Raw genomic sequence first — 13,968 nt, 5'->3', positions numbered from 1 at the left:
CAAACAAACACAAGCACAAATATTCATTCGTCTATCAAAGCACTGATGGACACAGAAAGATAAACACAGCCTGAAACGCAGTCAGTATCGGGATTCACAGGGAAACGGGCAAGCGAAATGGACAAAGATCAAACAGTCTGAACCCACAACAGAATGTGACGTGTAGCTGATAGATATTAATGAGAGGAGGTGGGAAACAGTACCATGAATTGGCACCGTGGCTTAGTTGGTTAAAGCACCTGTCTAGTAAACAGAAGATCCTGGGTTCAACTCCCAGCGGTGCCTTTGTGTAATTCGTGGTGTTTAGTGAATTTGAGAAGCACACAGTGCTGTGTTTTGTTCAGGATCCAACACGGAACTGATCAGGAGGTCTTTTCAAAAATGCCTTTTCATCATGCAGACAGCCCTCTCATAGAATGTGTCCGTGATATGTTCTTGTTTCTGGGCTCGTTGAGGTCGGGGTATAATTCTTGATTCGATGTTTCATACCCTGGAGAAACCCTAATTTGGGAAAGGAAGTCCCCAAATCACTCCACCTGAAGCTCAAGCGCTTTTGAAAGAAATTCAGTTCAAACAATCAGGACTTTAAAGGCACCTCAATGACCTGCACTTTCATTGAACGAGCTTTGCTTCCAATTACATTCAACCTTGAAACCGCTCTGGGTTTTCCCCTCACTGAAGCAGAGTGTGGCCGCTCTGTATCTGTGATCATGTCGGTGACGAGGTTCGCTCTGATATTGGTCGCTTTCAATTTTTAAGATCTCGCCAAGCTCAGGGAAAAGAAACCGGGTATCGAATTGTCCCTGTAAGTGATGAATTGAAGGGATTGGTGCTCCAAGCAGATCTGGAAAATTCACAGTGCGGTCACTCAGGAATTCCAAATCCACCCTCTCGCCACTCCCCCCGTCTCAGTCTTTCCATCTTTACCCTTCACTGCCGGTGTTCCAGGTTCGATCATCCGTGGCCGTTCAACGAAGCCTGAGAAGTCCATGAGGGAAAAACACAGAGAGTCAGAGACAGAGACAAGGTGGGATCAAAGTATAGGAAGAAATAGGATCAATGTCAAGTTCTGCGAACGGGCAGAATTTAAGATGGAGCTTGGGAGAGATTCCTTCACGTGTCTTGCAATTTTGCAAGAGACCATTGGGCTCCGAATTAAAAGCATGAGCGGCGCTGGAGAGTCAATGCGGTTCGTCAACTCCAGTTCATCGTTATTTGAGCAGTAAACATAACCTTTAAGAAGTCGCGCTGCGAGGAGGATTCGAACGTATGCAGGAAATCCCCAGGGGATTCCGAGTCCAACGCCTTAACCACTCGGCCATCGCAGCTACAAACATCTGTTCTGCACGGCTGTAAATCAGAATGTGTAGGTTTATCACAAGCGATCTGTGATACAATGTTCTCTCAGACAGGTGAAAGGCCCTGATCCCTGGTCTGTGCTGATTCTCTGATAGTTTACTGGGTAAAGGCCCTGATCCCTGGTCTGTGCTGACTCTCTGATAGTTTACTGGGTAAAGGCCCTGATCCCTGGTCTGTGCTGACTCTCTGATAGTTTACTGGGTAAAGGCCCTGATCCCTGGTCTGTGCTGACTCTCTGATAGTTTACTGGGTAAAGGCCCTGATCCCTGGTCTGTGCTGACTCTCTGATAGTTTACTGGGTAAAGGCCCTGATCCCTGGTCTGTGCTGACTCTCTGATAGTTTACTGGGTAAAGGCCCTGATCCCTGGTCTGTGCTGATTCTCTGATGGTTTACTGGGTAAAGGCCCTGATCCCCGGTCTGTGCTTATTCCCTGATAGTTTAGTGGGATTCATTCTGTATCTCTCAGTCTCTGGTACTGTGTGTGAGTGTGGGATTCATTTTGTGTCTGTCAGTCTCTGGTACTGTATGTTAGTGTGGGATTCATTCTGTATCTGTCACTCACTGATACTATGTGTGAGTTTGGGATTCATTCTCTGTCTTGTCAGCAGTGTGTGTGAGAGTTTGTGATTCATTCTTTATAGGCAGTCTCTCATACTGTGTGTTAGTGTGGGATTCTTTCGGTATCTGTCAGTCTCTGTTTCTCCATGTGAGTGTGGGACTCATTCTTTATATACAGTCCCCAGTACTGTATGTGGGAGTTGAATTCATCCTAAATATGCAGTTACTCATACTGCATGTTAGTGTGGGATTCATACTGTACCTATCAGTCCCTGGTACTTGATGAGAGTGTGGGATTAACTCTGTGTCTGTCAGTCTCTAGTACTGTATGTGAGTTTGGGATTCCTTCTGTATCTGTGAGTGTTGGATTCATTCTGTGTCTGTGTGTCTCTGGTACTGTATCTGAATGTGAGTTTCATTCTGGATCTGTACATAATTATTCTCTCAGATTACATTATTGCGTTCAATACTTCAGCTTTAATATCTTAATGTTTGAAGAGTTTTACTCCTTATTTAATTTGTAAATATGGACGAACTTTAGGATTTAATGTTGGAGGTTTTAATCAGATAATTTGTGTGCTTTTTGGACCACTATTAAATCTGCATCTCTGTGAGTACGATTGTGGATGATAATGAATCTTTCAAACTGATAAGGTGACATTTTTGAATTGGTTTGTAATGTGTAGATCAGTCTGTAGAAATGGAATTGATACTGTATCTTTCAGTCTAATATTGTATGAGATTTTTGGACTGGTATATAATGTGTATCTCAGTCTGCACTAATAGAATTGATACTCTATCTTTAAATTTCATTCTACGAGTGCATTCTGAACAGGTATCTAATTTGTTTCTCAGGTTTACTATCTTTCAGTATTTCTCAATCGATACTGTACGTGAAGTTTGGATTTGTTTGCAATTTGTAGCAAATGGTTCACTTTTCGAATGGATATTTCATGTATTAAAGTCATGTGTGAGAGAGTTCTGGGCTGGTATTCAATTGGAATCTCAGGTACATTATTGGGATTCATTCTGTCCCTTTCAATCGGATACCATGTGTGATTTCTCTCTGGTATTTAATTCGTAGCTATGTTGCCCTATTGTGAGATTGACACAGTGCCTTTCAATCTGAGAGTGTGATTTTGGACTGGGATTTTTGTATCTACCTGTCAGCGGGACTGAGTTCGGGGCAAATGGAACAGTGTCTGCCTCACCCGCTCTGTTTGAATGTTGGATTGAAGGTGTGTCTCTGGAACTTGGGATCAGTGTGGGACTGAGTACTTCTACTGTCTTAGACTGTGGAACTGATGACCTGTCTGTGTCTCTGTGCTCGGTGGGTGATAATGTACCTCCTGTGTGTGAGAAGGAGCTGGCTGCACTCCTCCTTGTGCCTCGGGTGGAGGAAACATCACATTCATTCTGGATCATTCAAGGATTCACCTGTGGAAAGAAAAATTATCTCTTGTAACCCAAGAAACGGTGAGGTTGAAAATGGAATAGAGATCAGTTTAATATCTCTGCTAATGATCATTTTGAATATCCACAAATGAAAACCAGTGATACAAACAGTGTCAGTGTCTGACTCCACTGCAGCACTCAGCTTCTGCACACCAGGTGTGTTGGGCTGTTTTACAACAATTTAGTGACATCCAGACACAACCCAACCCCTGCACTGATCCATGAATGGGACTACCCGATGGGGCAGGGACCTTTGTCCAGGTCAGGTTTCTAATCCCCTCTCCCATGGGACTAACCGTTCAACCGAAACCAAACAGCCGCTGTTTAAATTGTGTCCTTCACACTTCTCACCTGGTGCCTGCAATAGATGCTCTTTGTATAACTCCCCACATCCTTACTGTCCGGCTCTGTTTCCACTCTTCACTGTCCAATAACAATAAACAGGGTGAGACTGGAACTAAACCAGGACCATTCACTCCTGGTTTGGGGAGTGAAAGCAGCAATGGTTTTAATAGCAGGTTCTTCCCATTCTCTCTCCCTTCCCCTGGACACACCCTGTCCACACACAGCCCGAGAATGACCTCTCCCTTCCCCCCTCTCACTCCATGTTCCGGGACCAGTTCCTGATCCACTCCGCCTCTTACAAACAGCCCCCGGACTCCCCCTGCCCTTCCCCCGGACTCAATGCCGATCTCTGAGCCCATCTGCGGACACGGTCCCGGAGCGATGAGCTGCTGTAACGAGGCTGCTCTTTGCTCCCTTCCCCCGGGGGCCGTGATCTCTCCATTCCCGCCTGTCTGAGCAAAGGAAGTGGGTCTGGGGGAAAGGTCAGAGGGAATGGGCTCCACAGGCAGTGCAGGAACAGGCACCAGAATGGGAAACAGATGGGATTCCACCAGTGCCTAACGCTGGAATCCAGACTGACTTTACAATCTCCAACTATTAAACTCGAGGTTTCCATCCCTGCTGTTTCTCTCGGGCTCTTTTGATGGGAAAGAGTCTTTCAGAGATAAAGTGAGCGGCTGTGGAATGAGCCAATGGGTTTTGTTCATTCTTGGCTCCCTTACTGATAAAGTAACGTTTGACTCCGAAACTGGAGGGAGGATTCCTCAAACCAATCCTGGAGAAACGGGGGAGGAAAGTGGGAGTCGGTGTATTTGCTGGGACCGTGTAGGATTAATATCAGGCAGCAACAGTCCCAGTTTATTTCAATCGGAGTGAAACTCTCGGTCACTGAGAGTAATACAGAACGGCCCTGAGCTGCAAGATTGCAGAGGGGACAACATGCAAGAGAGGGTTAAATGTGTGACACTGTCCCTGAGAGTGGGATTAATAATGTGTCTGTCTCTGAAATAATATCAGTGAGAGATGAGACTGCATCTTCTGTCACTCCATCTTGGAATAGAAATTGGAATGGAATATTTTCCAATTTGTTACTGGGTGAAAACAGGACATTGCAGGTCAGTTTCTCTCTCTCTTTTGAACAGCTCATGAAGGTGGGATACTGTTCCTGAGCGAAAGACAGACACACTGATAGGAAGCGTAAGGCTGATACTGTGCCTGTCTCTCTCTCGCGCTGTACATGAAGGTGGGATACTATTTCCTGAGTGTGAAACGGACATACTGATGGGAAGTGTGAGACTGAGACTGTTTCTGTGTGCGTGTCTCTGTCTGTCTGTTTATCTGTCTGTCTGTCTTTCTCTCTCTCTCGGGCTGTAAATGGAAGTGGGATACTGTGACTGAGCGTAAAATGGACACCCTGTTGGAAGGTAAAGATTGATTCTGTGTCTGTGAACAGACCTCCGGTGCAGTTGGTGAGACGGTCACTGTCCCTTCTATTATGTCTGAGCCGGTCTGACGGGGCATTTATCAGTCTCCAGTCCTGTTAGGAAAGGAGGAGAGAAACAGCCTGTAACTGTCTGACACTGGACTGTCTGTGAGAGTTGAATTTATTCAGTGACCAGCCGTCTCTGGGTGTTGAGAATGGGACGGATAGGACACCAGTTAATATTGTCTGTCAGTCAGTTTAGGAGGACAGAGAAGGCCCGCATCATCCCCAGACACCTGCAGCTGGCCATCCGCAACGACGAGGAGCTCAACAAGCTGCTGGGACGGGTGACCATCGCTCAGGGCGGGGTGCTGCCTAATATCCAGGCCGTGCTGCTGCCGAAGAAAACCAGCAATGTGAGCTCCAAGAGCAAGTAAAGCGGCCAAGATTTAATCTGATAACCCAAAGGCTCTTTTCAGAGCCACCCACTGTATCTATGAAAGGGCTGGTTACTGTCTGAAGCGAGTCAGAGCTTAATTTAATAATAAAACCATTAGTTAGAAACTAACGATATCTTGTTAAATACAAATTATCTCGCTTCCGGACAGTAGATGTCAACAATCTCCAATAGGTTGAATTTTGCAGATTGTATCGGAAATGAGACACAAAATAATCAGTTCATTAAACTGGGCGGGTGGGATCCAGAAATACCAGGTGAGTTTGATCATCGGCAACAAGAGGCACTGGATTGTGTTCCGGCCATTATTGTAAGTGTTATTTACAGTCTCATCCTCCCACAACACTAACTCGGTCTGACTTCCATTCCCCAGGTTTGTCCGCCAGAAGGTGACGGATGTGTTGATTCTTGTGTCAGCGATTGGTGAATCAGTGAATGACATTTGTCTGTTATTAGCTGTGAGTGAGGGATTTATTCTGTCAATCGAGCCAAGCTGCCCATATATTGGAAATGAGAACTTACATCTCTTGGACTTTGCCAAGTTCACGAGCCTCTCCCTGTCCATATGTCCGAGTTAGATTGACACTGGGGGTGGAGACACCTGATGTGAAAGAGTAGGATCGAAATCAGACCTTTCTGGACCTGTTTCCAGAACTTTCCGTGTCTAAACGTGGCACTGGATGTGATGATGGGACTCAGTCTGCGCAGTATGAGTGGAATTCACCTCCCTCCAATCCTGGGTGTGATGTGTGGAAATTAAACTGTGTCCGTTTCAAATTCCTGCTCTTGGTGAGTCTGGAATTGTCCCCCTTGTCTGTCTGGGTCTGGTCTTTGTGGATATTTAACTGTTACTGTACCTGCCCGAAACTTCACAGATCAGCTCGACTCCGAACTCTCTCTGGTGTTATAACGGCCTATGATATGGATAGTTTATAAATACCAGTCGTGCCCCGCCTGCCATCCGCTCCCTCCCTTCATGAACTTCCCGTTTAAGTAAATTTTTCATCGACACTGTCCCACCATTTCAACCCAGGAGATCAGAGCTCTTTCCACCGCCCATTTGGTGGCTCTGAAAAGAGCCTTTGTTGCTCTCGGTGCTGAAGCCGGGTCGGGTTGAGGCGCGCTCCCCGCGGATGCGGCGGGCCAGCTGGGTGTCTTTGGGCATGATGGTGACTCGCTTGGCGTGGATGGCGCACAGGTTGGTGTCCTCAAACAGCCCCACCAGGTAAGCCTCGCTGGCCTCCTGCAGGGCCATGACGGCCGAGCTCTGGAAGCGCAGGTCTGTCTTGAAGTCCTGAGCGACCTCTCGCACCAGGCGCTGGAAGGGCAGTTCACGGATGAGCAGCTCGGTGGATTTCTGGTAGCGGCGGATCTCCCTCAGAGCCACAGTGCCGGCTCTGGAGCGATGAGGCTTCTTCACTCCGCCCGTGGCTGGAGCGCTCTTCCGGGCCGCTTTGGTCGCCAACTGTTTGCGAGGAGCTTTCCCTCCGGTCGATTTACGCGCTGTCTGCTTGGTCCTGGCCATTTTCTGAACAGATCTCAGCACAACCTGAGACACAGAGACTGTTAATAGGAAGGGCGCGCTCTGGGGCCGCCTTTTAAAGTGTCTGTGAGGGACCAGCCCTGGCCTGTGAATGGCTGCAGTCTCACCCCCAGTCAGGGAGGGACCAGTCCGGGAATTTGATGGGCAGGTTTGAACCGAGCTCTGACAGTCAGACCGACCCGGCGGGAGGTTTTGGGCCCCAATTGGCTGAGCTGAAATTAATCTTCAATTTCAAAAAGCCCGCCAATTTCAGAGCATCAAAAAACAGTTTGAAGAAAATCTCATTTCCCTCCAGCAATTTAAGAATCTCTCTCTTTATAATCTCCATTATTTCCCACTCCTCAGCTCAGATCTCAGGCTGTTTCACATTCCGCTTCATTCTCTGATCTGTCTGTAAAGTCCAGCTTCAATTTCAAAAATCCCGCCAGTTCCGGCCCGTTGAACCGCTCCTCAAACACAAACTTCACATCGAACTGATCATTGAATGAGGGCAGGAAATAAAGAGCGAGCAGAGAGGACACAGCGGGAGAGGGAGTGAGGAGGGATTTTACTCTGAGCGGAGGATGTAATGTCTGGGGAAAGATTCTGTATCCCCGCCTGTTCATTTATACCGTGAAACCGGGAATTCCGCTCCTTCTCTCGGGATGGCCGAGAACCCCGGCCGTTGTTCCTGATCTCCCTGTACCGAGTGTTGGGGACTCTCCCCATACTAATTAAATATCGGAAACTGCTTCCCCACTCCTAGATCTTTCCTCTCCCCGTTCCCAGGTCAGTGCTCTCTCTGTGAGGCGGTGGGCGGCTCAGAAAGGGTCGAGTTGTTCAGCCGCCGAATCCATAGAGAGTGCGGCCCTGCCGTTTCAGAGCGTACACCACATCCATGGCAGTGACCGTCTTGCGCTTGGCGTGTTCAGTGTAGGTGACCGCGTCCCTGATCACATTCTCCAGGAAAACCTTCAGCACCCCGCGGGTTTCCTCGTAGATCAGACCCGAGATCCGCTTGACACCGCCACGGCGAGCCAGGCGGCGGATGGCTGGTTTGGTGATCCCCTGGATGTTATCACGGAGCACTTTCCGGTGCCGCTTGGCTCCACCTTTGCCCAGTCCTTTGCCTCCTTTACCTCGGCCAGACATGATGATTCTTCACTCAGATCGCTGCTGAATGAATAACGAACTTATGCTGGTTCACTTTTTATGCAGCCTGACCTGTCTGTAACATGCACAGGATGAAAGATTGAGGGGAGGAGAGAGAGTGAGATATTGAACAGAGAGTGGAGGAGAGAGAGTGAGATATTGAACAGAGAGGGGAGGAGAGAGAGTGAGATATTGAACAGAGAGGGGAGGAGAGAGAGTGAGATATTGAACAGAGAGGGGAGGAGAGAGAGTGAGATATTAAACAGAGAGGGGAGGAGAGAGAGTGAGATATTAAACAGAGAGGGGAGGAGAGAGAGTGAGATATTAAACAGGGAGGGGAGGAGACAGAGTGAGATATTAAACAGAGAAGGGAGGAGAGAGAGTGAGATATTGAACAGAGAGGGGAGGAGACAGAGTGAGATATTAAACAGGGAGGGGAGGAGAGAGAGTGAGATATTAAACAGAGAAGGGAGGAGAGAGAGTGAGATATTAAACAGGGAGGGGAGGAGACAGAGTGAGATATTAAACAGGGAGGGGAGGAGAGAGAGTGAGATATTAAACAGAGAAGGGAGGAGAGAGAGTGAGATATTAAACAGAGAGTGGAGGAGAGACAGTGAGATATTAAACAGAGAGGGGAGGAGAGAGAGTGAGATATTAAACAGAGAGGGGAGGAGAGAGAGTGAGGTATTGAACAGAGAGGGGAGGAGACAGAGTGAGATATTAAACAGGGAGGGGAGGAGACAGAGTGAGATATTAAACAGAGAAGGGAGGAGAGAGAGTGAGATATTAAACAGAGAGGGGAGGAGAGAGAGTGAGATATTAAACAGAGAGGGGAGGAGAGAGAGTGAGATATTAAACAGGGAGGGGAGGAGAGAGAGTGAGATATTAAACAGAGAGGGGAGGAGAGAGAGTGAGATATTAAACAGAGAGGGGAGGAGAGAGAGTGAGATATTAAACAGGGAGGGGAGGAGAGAGAGTGAGATATTAAACAGGGAGTGGAGGAGAGAGAGTGAGATATTAAACAGAGAGGGGAGGAGAGAGAGTGAGATATTAAACAGAGAGGGGAGGAGAGAGAGTGAGATATTAAACAGAGAGGGGAGGAGAGAGAGTGAGATATTGAACAGAGAGGGGAGGAGAGAGAGTGAGATATTAAACAGAGAGGGGAGGAGACAGAGTGAGATATTGAACAGAGAGGGGAGGAGAGAGAGTGAGATATTGAACAGAGAGGGGAGGAGAGAGAGTGAGATATTAAACAGAGAGGGGAGGAGACAGAGTGAGATATTAAACAGGGAGGGGAGGAGAGAGAGTGAGATATTAAACAGAGAGGGGAGGAGAGAGAGTGAGATATTAAACAGAGAGGGGAGGAGACAGAGTGAGATATTAAACAGGGAGGGGAGGAGAGAGAGTGAGATATTAAACAGGGAGGGGAGGAGAGAGAGTGAGATATTAAACAGGGAGTGGAGGAGAGAGAGTGAGATATTAAACAGAGAGGGGAGGAGAGAGTCAGAGTGATGGACAGAGAGGGGAGGAGAGAGTCAGAGTGACGGACAGAGCGGAGAGCGGCCTCTGATCTTCCCGCTCCACCTCCAGCTTTCTCCTCCCGCCAATTTCAAACCGTTTCTCGATAATTGAACCGAAACACAGCGGTCCGCACAAACCCTTACAGACTCGGGCTTCATATTCAAGGATTCCCAGAAACACGGAGCCTTTAAATAAGCCCCGTTACAATTAATAGTCAGTAATATTCCTGCCGAAATACAGTCCCTTCTGTAACAAGTCCACCCGCCTCCTCCCATTTCAGTCCCAGACCCGATTCGATCTCCCCACACATCCCCTCCCAGACGGGTTCAGCAGTTTACAAACACTTTATTCCCGCTGATTTGAAGAATCTCATGTGTTGGGGTTTGAATTGTGATTGCGGCGGATCTCCGCCAGTTTTCCCCTGTCACCGACTCTCGCCCTGAATCTGTGAAAACAATGAACTGGGACTGGAGCCGAACACCCGCCAGTTCCAGTGAGGCCCGGCCCGGACATCCCATTCTCTCCATTTTATTCCAGACAGTGGGAGTGGGGGCTGGGGCAGCGAATGTCAGCGAGTCACCAGGACCCTGGGTTTATTGGAAATGATTTCTATCTGAAACCTGAGCCCGGCCCCGGGACAGGAATCATCTGATTCCGGGATCAGCTCTTTTCTGAGAGACCTGGGTGGCTCTGAGAAGAGCCGTTGGCTTCAGATGGTCACAAGTTGCACTTGATTTTTCACTTCTTTTTGCCCGCTGCTTTCTTGGGCTTTGCTGACCTCGGCTTGGGCTTGGCCCTCGGTTTTTCTCCCTTCTTCGCCTTCGCCTTCACCGGCTTGGGGGTCTTGGGCTTCTTCGCCGCCGCTTTCTTCTTAATTGGGGATTTCGCCGCCTTTTTCTTGGCGGCTGGTTTCTTTCCGGGAGATTTCTTGGCGGCTGGTTTCTTTCCGGGAGATTTCTTGGCCGCTGCTTTCTTTGCCGTTAATTTCTTGGCGGCTGTTTTCGTTGCCGCCGGTTTCTTTCCGGGAGATTTCTTGGTTCCTTGTTTCTTCACCTTCTTTCCCACTTTTGCCTGGGTTTCCTTCTTAGCGACTCTGAAGGAGCCCGAGGCGCCCGTGCCCTTGATCTGCACCAGGGAGCCTTTTTCCACATTTCTCTTGATACTTAATTTGATCTGGGACCGGAGCTTCTCCCCATCCAGGCCTTTGGTCGCCAGAACCTTCTTTATCGCGGCCAGGGAGATCCCCTTGCGATCCTTGCAATCCGCCACAATCTTGAGGATCTGTTCGCTCAATTTGGGACCGGGCTGTCCTGGGTCGGTGAACCGCTTTCTTCTTCTTCGGAGCATTGGTTTGAGCGGCGGCGGCGGGAGGAGCCGTTTCGGCGGCTGCAGTATCTGTCATCTCCGGGACTCTGTGGAAAATCTCTCTGACAGTCAGAGCTGGGTCAGAAATGAAACGAGAGGCGGCGGCACAGAGCAACTTAAAGGCCCAGAGCGGACTGGGCGGAGACACCCTGCTGTCAGCTCCCGGCCCCTCCAGCCTCTCTGTGTTTCTCTCTCCTCTTAATCTCCCCGATTCCAATTAAAATCGGGCACTCCAGATTCCCAGACTAGCCCCTTCCCATCTCTAACACCGGAATGTTTGCTGTCGAAAAACTTTCACCGGAATTGAAAGCACCAGTTTCGATTTTAACCCGTTTCATTGCTGCACTGATCGCGCTCTCTCACCCGATCGCTGACATGATCTCCGTTTTTCGGCTGAAATCTTGAATTTTACGAAAACTTTACCTTAAATTTCCATTTCGGAGCTCGGCAGGGGAGGAGGTCGATCCTTTGACAGGGATTTTTTATTATTTTACTCAAAATGGACTTGGAAATCCGGCGATGAGACCGGCCACACAAACACAGTGACGTTAATCTAACCCGCCCGCCCCTTTAACACACTCTCTCTGACCCAATCTTCACATCTTCACATTCACAGGACAAACTGCTCGCCAGATTGACCATTCCCGGGACAGGCTTTCCTCCCCGCTCGGCCTGTGCTGCGGATTCTCGGGGGTAAGTTGTAGTTTCCCCGCTCAGTAACTGTTAAACACTCAGAGGCCGGCGCTCCCCAGATTCAGGGGCAGGAGTCAATCACAGCTGTGACTGTGATAATCCACATCTGGTTTTACATGATTATATTGTTCGCACAGTGAAATATGTTCGGTTAAGACGATATTACAAATTATCCGCTCTGGGCTCCTCCATTCTCTCTGTGTTTCTCTCTCCTCCTAAACTGACTGACAGACAATATTAACTGGTGTCCTATCCGTCCCATTCTCAACACCCAGAGACGGCTCGTTACTGAATAAATTCAACTCTCACAGACAGTCCAGTGTCAGACAGTTACAGGCTGTTTCTCTCCTCCTTTGCATACTGGACTGGAGACTGATAAATGCACCGTTAATCCGTCTCATACATAATAGAAGGGACAGTGACCGTCTCACCAACTGCACCGGAGGTCTGTTCACAGACACAGAATCAGTCTTTACCTTCCAACAGGGTGTCCATATTACGCTCAGTAACAGTATCCCGCTTTCATTTACAGTGCTAGAGAGAGAGAAAGACAGATAAACAGACAGACAGAGACACGCACACAGAAACAGTATCAGTCTCACACTTCCCATCAGTATGTCCGTTTCACACTCAACAAATAGTATCCCACCTTCATGTACAGCGCCAGAGAGAGACACAGACAGGCACAGTATCAGCCTTACGCTTCCTATCAGTGTGTCTGTCTCAAGCTCAATAACAGTAAAGAGAGAGAGAGAAACTGACCTGTAATGTCCCGTTTACACAGAGTAACAAATTGGAAAATATTTCATTCCAATTTCTATTCCAAGGTGGAGTGACAGAAGATGCAGTCTCATCCCTCACTGATATTATTTCAGAGACAGACACATTATTAATCCCACTCTCAGGGACAGTGTCACACATTTAACTCTCTCTTGCCTGTTGTCCCCTCTACAATCTTGCAGCTCAGGGCCGTTCTGTATTACTCTCAGTGACCGAGAGTTTCACTCCGATTGAAATAAACTGGGACTGTTGCTGCCTGATATTAATCCTACACGGTCCCAGCAAATACACCGACTCCCACTTTCCTCCCCCGTTTCTCCAGGATTGGTTTGAGGAATCCTCCCTCCAGTTTCGGAGTCAAACGTCACTTTATCAGTAAGGGAGCCAAGAATGAACAGAACCCATTGGCTCATTCCACAGCCGCCCACTTTATCTCTGAAAGACTCTTTCCCATCAAAAGAGCCCGAGAGAAACAGCAGGGATGGAAACCTCGAGTTTAATAGTTGGAGATTGTAAAGTCAGTCTGGATTCCAGCGTTAGGCACTGGTGGAATCCCATCTGTTTCCCATTCTGGTGCCTGTTCCTGCACTGCCTGCGGAGCCCATTCCCTCTGACCTTTCCCCCAGACCCACTTCCTTTGCTCAGACAGGCGGGAATGGAGAGATCACGGCCCCCGGGGGAAGGGAGCAAAGAGCAGCCTCGTTACAGCAGCTCATCGCTCCGGGACCGTGTCCGCAGATGGGCTCAGAGATCGGCATTGAGTCCGGGGGAAGGGCAGGGGGAGTCCGGGGGCTGTTTGTAAGAGGCGGAGTGGATCAGGAACTGGTCCCGGAACATGGAGTGAGAGGGGGGAAGGGAGAGGTCATTCTCGGGCTGGGTGTGGACAGGGTGTGTCCAGGGGAAGGGAGAGAGAATGGGAAGAACCTGCTATTAAAACCATTGCTGCTTTCACTCCCCAAACCAGGAGTGAATGGTCCTGGTTTAGTTCCAGTCTCACCCTGTTTATTGTTATTGGACAGTGAAGAGTGGAAACAGAGCCGGACAGTAAGGAAGTGGGGAGTTATACAAAGAGCATCTATTGCAGGCATCAGGTGAGAAGTGTGAAGGACACAATTTAAACAGCGGCTGTTTATTTTCGGTTGAACGGTTAGTCCCATGGGAGAGGGGATTAGAAACCTGACCTGGACAAAGGTCCCTGCCCCATCGGGTAGTCCCATTCATGGATCAGTGCAGGGGTTGGGTTGTGTCTGGATGTCAATAAATTGTTGTAAAACAGCCCAACACACCTGGTGTGCAGAAGCTGAGTGCTGCAGTGGAGTCAGACACTGACACTGTTT

At 48.6% G+C, this 13,968-nt stretch overlaps 1 non-coding gene across 1 annotated transcript; it reads left to right on the top strand.

Annotated features, from left to right (window-relative positions):
* The first annotated feature begins 211 nt into the window (after positions 1 to 211).
* Positions 212 to 285, top strand: trnat-agu (transfer RNA threonine (anticodon AGU)). The gene has a single exon. It is a non-coding gene; the product is annotated as a tRNA-Thr (tRNA).
* The last annotated feature ends 13,683 nt before the right edge of the window (positions 286 to 13,968 follow it).

The sequence above is a fragment of the Heptranchias perlo genome, unplaced genomic scaffold (genome assembly GCF_035084215.1).
Source record: "Heptranchias perlo isolate sHepPer1 unplaced genomic scaffold, sHepPer1.hap1 HAP1_SCAFFOLD_444, whole genome shotgun sequence".
Classification (NCBI taxonomy): domain Eukaryota; kingdom Metazoa; phylum Chordata; class Chondrichthyes; order Hexanchiformes; family Hexanchidae; genus Heptranchias; species Heptranchias perlo.
The sequence above is the reverse complement of the archived record's forward strand: the minus strand, read 5'-3'. Positions and strand labels throughout refer to the sequence as shown.